Consider the following 7,282-nt stretch of genomic DNA (forward strand, 5'->3'; position numbering starts at 1 on the left):
ACTTGCTCACTGTTATTTTGGGTGCTATTACTGTCACTATTCCAATTTAGCTTTTCAATTAAATTTGCGATTCATTTTTAAGGAAGCAGTGCAGTTTCAAAAGCTTAATAAGTGTTGCTTTACTTTATACAGCACTTGATTCTATAAGGCGTTGCTGGGTTCTCTCATCAGTCCTTCGCACGTCATTCATCAAAGCACCAAGCTTACCCTTTCCTTATGAAGAAACTGGGCACTTGTCTTTGCCCCAAACAGACAGGGGGAATCCATGAGGGGAGGAAATAGTTTTTCCCTTAAGTACTGTATCTATATGTATTTCAGGATCAATCAAATTATTTGGAAAGATCAAGTCATTGTAAAAACAAAGTGCATCTGTTTAAATGGGTCCCATGCTAAACGGAATGGTATCTTTGGTTATTTACTATTCTTGGGCTCTCTATTCTTAGAGAAAAACTAAATAGTGAAATTATTCAGTCTTGTGTGATCCAACCTTATGCCTTTATAAATAAAGTCTAGCTCCTTTAATAATTGTAGTATATACATACTATTACTGATGCAATGGCCAGAGGACACCTTGGAAATAAGTAGCTTGCTAATAATTAGTCAAACCAATGTTGAAACATCTCTATTCTGTTCATTTAAACTTTCATGCCCTTGTAGGTATGCATAAATTGAAATAAAAAGCTCCTTTTCTACAATATATTTACCAGCTTTGAAATATGAAGTCTAAATTTATATGCAAATTTTACATTTCAGCTATGTTTTTATTAGATTTTCTAGAACTTGTTATTTGGAAAATAATTATGGATTTCTTTGTTACTTTCCTAAATTACTTTGAAATTGTAGTCATATACAAAATTCAATAAGTTTACTTACATTGTTAAATATCTCTTTTAACTTCAAGGCAAGTTATAAATCCACAATTTTCAGCATGCTACTTTCCTAATACTCAAAAAAACTTTCAGTTGACATGATATCAAATACGTCTACTTATATATCTATTTTATATTTGATTGAAACATGACAAGCAAATGTTCATGAACTGTTTTCAGATTAGTTTAGAAAATCTGGAAATCTTTGTTAAAAAATTTCAAACTCTAACTCATTACTAGAATAATTTTCAACAGAAAGTATACCAAGGGCATAGTTATATTGATGGATGGGACAAGTAGAAAGCCAGTGAAAGAGTTTAAAAATTTTAGGACAATCTGATTTTTCTGAAGGGCAGCAGAAATGTTTCTGAACTTTTCATCAGGATTTATATCAATATCAACAATGTTGTAGAAAATTGTCTAACCTTCTGAATCAAGGCAGGATATTAATTAATATGTGTGTAATAAAATGGAGAAAGTACTACTGTGGTTGGGAGGGTATTTGGATGAACTACTTAGAGTGTGGGATGAGACTCCCAAAAGGCATACAACTTCTAAAGAGTTCCAGTCATTTCCGGGACTACATTCTAATAGGAGGTTGTGTGAACTGAGACTTTCTTTAGCCAGGGGAGAAACATCGGCCTGGAGTACACTTGACTGGGTGCAGTGGAGGTCCTGTGTTTAGCAGATGCGTAGGGTCGACGACACTTGGTCGAGAATACCTGACTCTGTCTACAGAGAGAATAGATGCCTTTAATGGGAAAACCTGTGCGTTTGCTGTGTCGTGTGCTATGTGACTTCCACAAGCAAGCACTGAAGACTCTTAACGAAAAATAAAATACGAGAACATTTACTCAGGAAAGTGTATTGATAACTTCAGTGCTGGTAAGGGTGTGGGGAGAAGACGCATTATTGGTTGGAGTGTGAATTGCTGTAATCTCATAAAAAACTTAAAACTGTCCTTTGGCCCAGGAATTCAACTTGTAAGGATTTATTTTACAGCTGTAGTAGCAGGTAAGGACAAGCAGGTTTGTGGCAGGAAATATCTGATATCTGAACTTCCAGCTTAAGAATGGTTGGATAAATTATGGTGTAGCAATACTAGGAATTACTATATTGATATGAAAATGCATGAAATCTATGCATAAATCTATGCATTTGTGATTACATCAAGTGAAAAATCAAGCTGTAAGTTAATATGCATACCAAGTCTTTTTATTGATAAATGTGAAAAAATCCTATATGACCGTATATCCTTTTATGTTTATTTATGAGCATTGAAAAGCTGTGGAAGGATTCTGTTTGTTACTTCACGGGTCTGGGCTGAACATGGGAGAAAGAGATTAGTAATAACTCTTTTATACTCTTCTATATTGTTTGATCTATTGCAATGAATATGTGTTACTTTTGAAATAAAAAGTGAAAACAACAGGTGGACAGCAGAAGCTGCATGAAGGGTTAGTTATAATTTTGCTTCATACATGTATTAGGCTTCTGAGAACTCCTACGACTTTGAGTCCTTTTTTTTTTTTTTTTTTTTTTTTTTTTATATATGAAATTTATTGTCAAATTGGTTTCCATACAACACCCAGTGCTCATCCCAAAAGGTGCCCTCCTCAATACCCATCACCCACCCTCTCCTCCCTCCCACCCCCCATCAACCCTTAGTTTGTTCTCAGTTCTCAACAGTCTCTTATGCTTTGGCTCTCTCCCACTCTAACCTCTTTTTTTTTTTTTTTTTTTTTGTTCCCCTCCCCCATGGGTTTCTCTTAAGTTTCTCAGGATCCACATAAGAGTGAAACCATATGGTATCTGTCTTTCTCTGTATGGCTTATTTCACTTAGCATCACACTCTCCAGTTCCATCCACGTTGCTACAAAAGGCCATATTTCATTTTTTCTCATTGCCACGTAGTACTCCATTGTGTATATAAACCATAATTTCTTTATCCATTCATCAGTTGATGGACATTTAGGCTCTTTCCATAATTTGGCTATTGTTGAGAGTGCTGCTATGAACATTGGGGTACAAGTGCCCCTATGCATCAGTACTCCTGTGTCCCTTGGATAAATTCCCAGCAGTGCTATTGCTGGGTCATAGGGTAGGTCTATTTTTAATTTTCTGAGGAACCTCCACACTGCTTTCCAGAGCGGCTGCACCAATTTGCATTCCCACCAACAGTGCAAGAGGGTTCCCGTTTCTCCACATCCTCTCCAGCATCTATAGTCTCCTGATTTGTTCATTTTGGCCACTCTGACTGGCGTGAGGTGATATCTGAGTGTGGTTTTGATTTGTATTTCCCTGATAAGGAGCGACGCTGAACATCTTTTCATGTGCCTGTTGGCCATCCGGATGTCTTCTTTAGAGAAGTGTCTATTCATGTTTTCTGCCCATTTCTTCACTGGGTTATTTGCTTTTCGGGTGTGGAGTTTGGTGAGCTCTTTATAGATTTTGGATACTAGCCCTTTGTCCGATATGTCATTTGCAAATATCTTTTCCCATTCCGTTGGTTGCCTTTTAGTTTTGTTGGTTGTTTCCTTTGCTGTGCAGAAGCTTTTTATCTTCATAAGGTCCCAGCAATTCACTTTTGCTTTTAATTCCCTTGCCTTTGGGGATGTGTCGAGTAAGAGATTGCTACGGCTGAGGTCAGAGAGGTCTTTTCCTGCTTTCTCCTCTAAGGTTTTGATGGTTTCCTGTCTCACATTCAGGTCCTTTATCCATTTTGAGTTTATTTTTGTGAATGGTGTGACAAAGTGGTCTAGTTTCAACCTTCTGCATGTTGCTGTCCAGTTCTCCCAGCACCATTTGTTAAAGAGACTGTCTTTTTTCCATTGGATGTTCTTTCCTGCTTTGTCAAAGATGAGTTGGCCATACGTTTGTGGGTCTAGTTCTGGGGTTTCTATTCTATTCCATTGGTCTATGTGTCTGTTTTTCTGCCAATACCATGCTGTCTTGATGATGACAGCTTTGTAGTAGAGGCTAAAGTCTGGGATTGTGATGCCTCCTGCTTTGGTCTTCTTCTTCAAAATTACTTTGGCTATTCGGGGCCTTTTGTGGTTCCATATGAATTTTAGGATTGCTTGTTCTAGTTTCGAGAAGAATGCTGGTGCAATTTTGATTGGGATTTCATTGAATGTGTAGATAGCTTTGGGTAGTATTGACATTTTGATAATATTTATTCTTCCAATCCATGAGCAGGGAATGTCTTTCCATTTCTTTAAATCTTCTTCAATTACCTTCATAAGCTTTCTATAGTTTTCAGCATACAGATCCTTTACATCTTTGGTTAGATTTATTCCTAGGTATTTTATGCTTCTTGGTGCAATTGTGAATGGGATCAGTTTCTTTATTTGTCTTTCTGTTGCTTCATTGTTAGTGTATAAGAATGCAACTGATTTCTGTACATTGATTTTGTATCCTGCAACTTTGCTGAATTCATGTATCAGTTCTAGCAGACTTTTGGTGGAGTCTATCGGATTTTCCATGTATAATATCATGTCATCTGCAAAGAGCGAAAGCTTGACTTCATCTTTGCCAATTTTGACGCCTTTGATTTCCTTTTGTTGTCTGATTGCTGATGCTAGAACTTCCAGCACTATGTTAAACAACAGCGGTGAGAGTGGGCATCCCTGTCGTGTTCCTGATCTCAGGGAAAAAGCTCTCAGTTTTTCCCCGTTGAGGATGATGTTAGCTGTGGGCTTTTCATAAATGGCTTTTATGATCTTTAAGGATGTTCCTTCTATCCCGACTTTCTCAAGAGTTTTTATTAAGAAAGGGTGCTGGGTTTTGTCAAAGGCCTTTTCTGCATCGATTGACAGGATCATATGGTTTTTCTCCTTTTTTTTGTTAATGTGATGTATCACGTTGATTGATTTGCGAATGTTGAACCAGCCCTGCATCCCAGGAATGAATCCCACTTGATCATGGTGAATAATTCTTTTTATATGCCGTTGAATTCGATTTGCTAGTATCTTATTGAGAATTTTTGCATCCATATTCATCAGGGATATTGGCCTGTAGTTCTCTTTGTTTACTGGGTCTCTGTCTGGTTTAGGAATCAAAGTAATACTGGCTTCATAGAATGAGTCTGGAAGTTTTCCTTCCCTTTCTATTTCTTGGAATAGCTTGAGAAGGATAGGTATTATCTCTGCTGTAAACGTCTGGTAGAACTCCCCTGGGAAGCCATCTGGTCCTGGACTCTTATTTGTTGGGAGATTTTTGATAACCGATTCAATTTCTTCGCTGGTGATGGGTCTGTTCAAGCTTTCTATTTCCTCCTGATTGAGTTTTGGAAGAGTGTGGGTGTTCAGGAATTTGTCCATTTCTTCCAGGTTGTCCAATTGGTTGGCATATAATTTTTCATAGTATTCCCTGATAATTGTTTGTATCTCTGAGGGATTGGTTGTAATAATTCCATTTTCATTCATGATTTTATCTATTTGGGTCATCTCCCTTTTCTTTTTGAGAAGCCTGGCTAGAGGTTTGTCAATTTTGTTTATTTTTTCAAAAAACCAACTCTTGGTTTCGTTGATCTGCTCTACAGTTTTTTTAGATTCTATATTGTTTATTTCTGCTCTGATCTTTATGATTTCTCTTCTTCTGCTGGGTTTAGGCTGCCTTTGCTGTTCTGCTTCTATTTCCTTTAGGTGTGCTGTTAGATTTTGTATTTGGGATTTTTCTTGTTTCTTGAGATAGGCCTGGATTGCAATGTATTTTCCTCTCAGGACTGCCTTCGCTGCATCCCAAAGCGTTTGGATTGTTGTATTTTCATTTTCGTTTGTTTCCATATATTTTTTAATTTCTTCTCGAATTGCATGGTTGACCCACTCATTCGTTAGTAGGGTGTTCTTTAACCTCCATGCTTTTGGAGGTTTTCCAGACTTTTTTCTGTGGTTGATTTCAAGCTTCATAGCATTGTGGTCTGAAAGTATGCATGGTATGATTTCAATTCTTGTAAACTTATGAAGGGCTGTTTTGTGACCCAGTATATGATCTATCTTGGAGAATGTTCCATGTGCACTCGAGAAGAAAGTATATTCTGTTGCTTTGGGATGCAGAGTTCTAAATAGATCTGTCAAGTCCATCTGATCCAATGTCTCATTCAGGGCCCTTGTTTCTTTATTGACCGTGTGTCTAGTTGATCTATCCATTTCTGTAAGTGGGGTGTTAAAGTCCCCTGCAATTACCACATTCTTATCAATAAGGTTGCTTATGTTTATGAGTAATTGTTTTATATATTTGGGCGCTCCGGTATTCGGTGCATAGACATTTATAATTGTTAGCTCTTCCTGATGGATAGACCCTGTCACTATTATATAATGTCCTTCTTCATCTCTTGTTACAGCCTTTAATTTAAAGTCTAGTTTGTCTGATATAAGGATGGCTACTCCAGCTTTCTTCTGGCTTCCAGTAGCATGATAAATAGATCTCCATCCCCTCACTCTCAATCTAAAGGTGTCCTCAGGTCTAAAATGAGTCTCTTGTAGACAGCAAATAGATGGGTCTTGTTTTTTTATCCATTCTGATACCCTAAGTCTTTTGGTTGGCGCATTTAATCCATTTACATTCAGTGTTATTATAGAAAGGTATGGGTTTAGAGTCATTGTGATGTCTGTATGTTTTATGCTTGTAGTGATGTCTCTGGTACTTTGTCTCACAGGGTCCCCCTTAGGATCCCTTGTAGGGCTGGTTTAGTGGTGACAAATTCCTTCAGTTTTTGTTTGTTTGGGAAGACCTTTATCTCTCCTTCTATTCTAAATGACAGACTTGCTGGATAAAGGATTCTCGGCTGCATATTTTTTCTGTCTAGCACCCTGAAAATCTCGTGCCAATTCTTTCTGGCCTGCCAAGTTTCAAAAGAGAGATCAGTCACGAGTCTTATAGGTCTCCCTTTATATGTGAGGGCACGTTTACCCCTTGCTGCTTTCAGAATTTTCTCTTTATCCTTGTATTTTGCCAGTTTCACTATGATATGTCGTGCAGAAGATCGATTCAAGTTACGTCTGAAGGGAGTTCTCTGTGCCTCTTGGATTTCAATGCCTTTTTCCTTCCCCAGTTCAGGGAAGTTCTCAGCTATTATTTCTTCAAGTACCCCTTCAGCACCTTTCCCTCTCTCTTCCTCCTCTGGGATACCAATAATGCGTATATTATTTCTTTTTAGTGTATCACTTAGTTCTCTAATTTTCCCCTCGTACTCCTGGATTTTTTTATCTCTCTTTTTCTCAGCTTCCTCTTTTTCCATAACTTTATCTTCTAGTTCACCTATTCTCTCCTCTGTCTCTTCAATCCGAGCCGTGGTGGTTTCCATTTTGTTATGCATTTCGTTTAAAGCATTTTTCAGCTCCTCGTGACTGTTCCTTAGTCCCTTGATCTCTGTAGCAAGAGATTCTCTGCTGTCCGCTATACTGTTTTCA

Source organism: Puma concolor, chromosome D2 (genome assembly GCF_028749965.1).
Source record: "Puma concolor isolate L17-30 chromosome D2, mPumCon1.1.hap2, whole genome shotgun sequence".
In the NCBI taxonomy this organism is placed as follows: domain Eukaryota; kingdom Metazoa; phylum Chordata; class Mammalia; order Carnivora; family Felidae; genus Puma; species Puma concolor.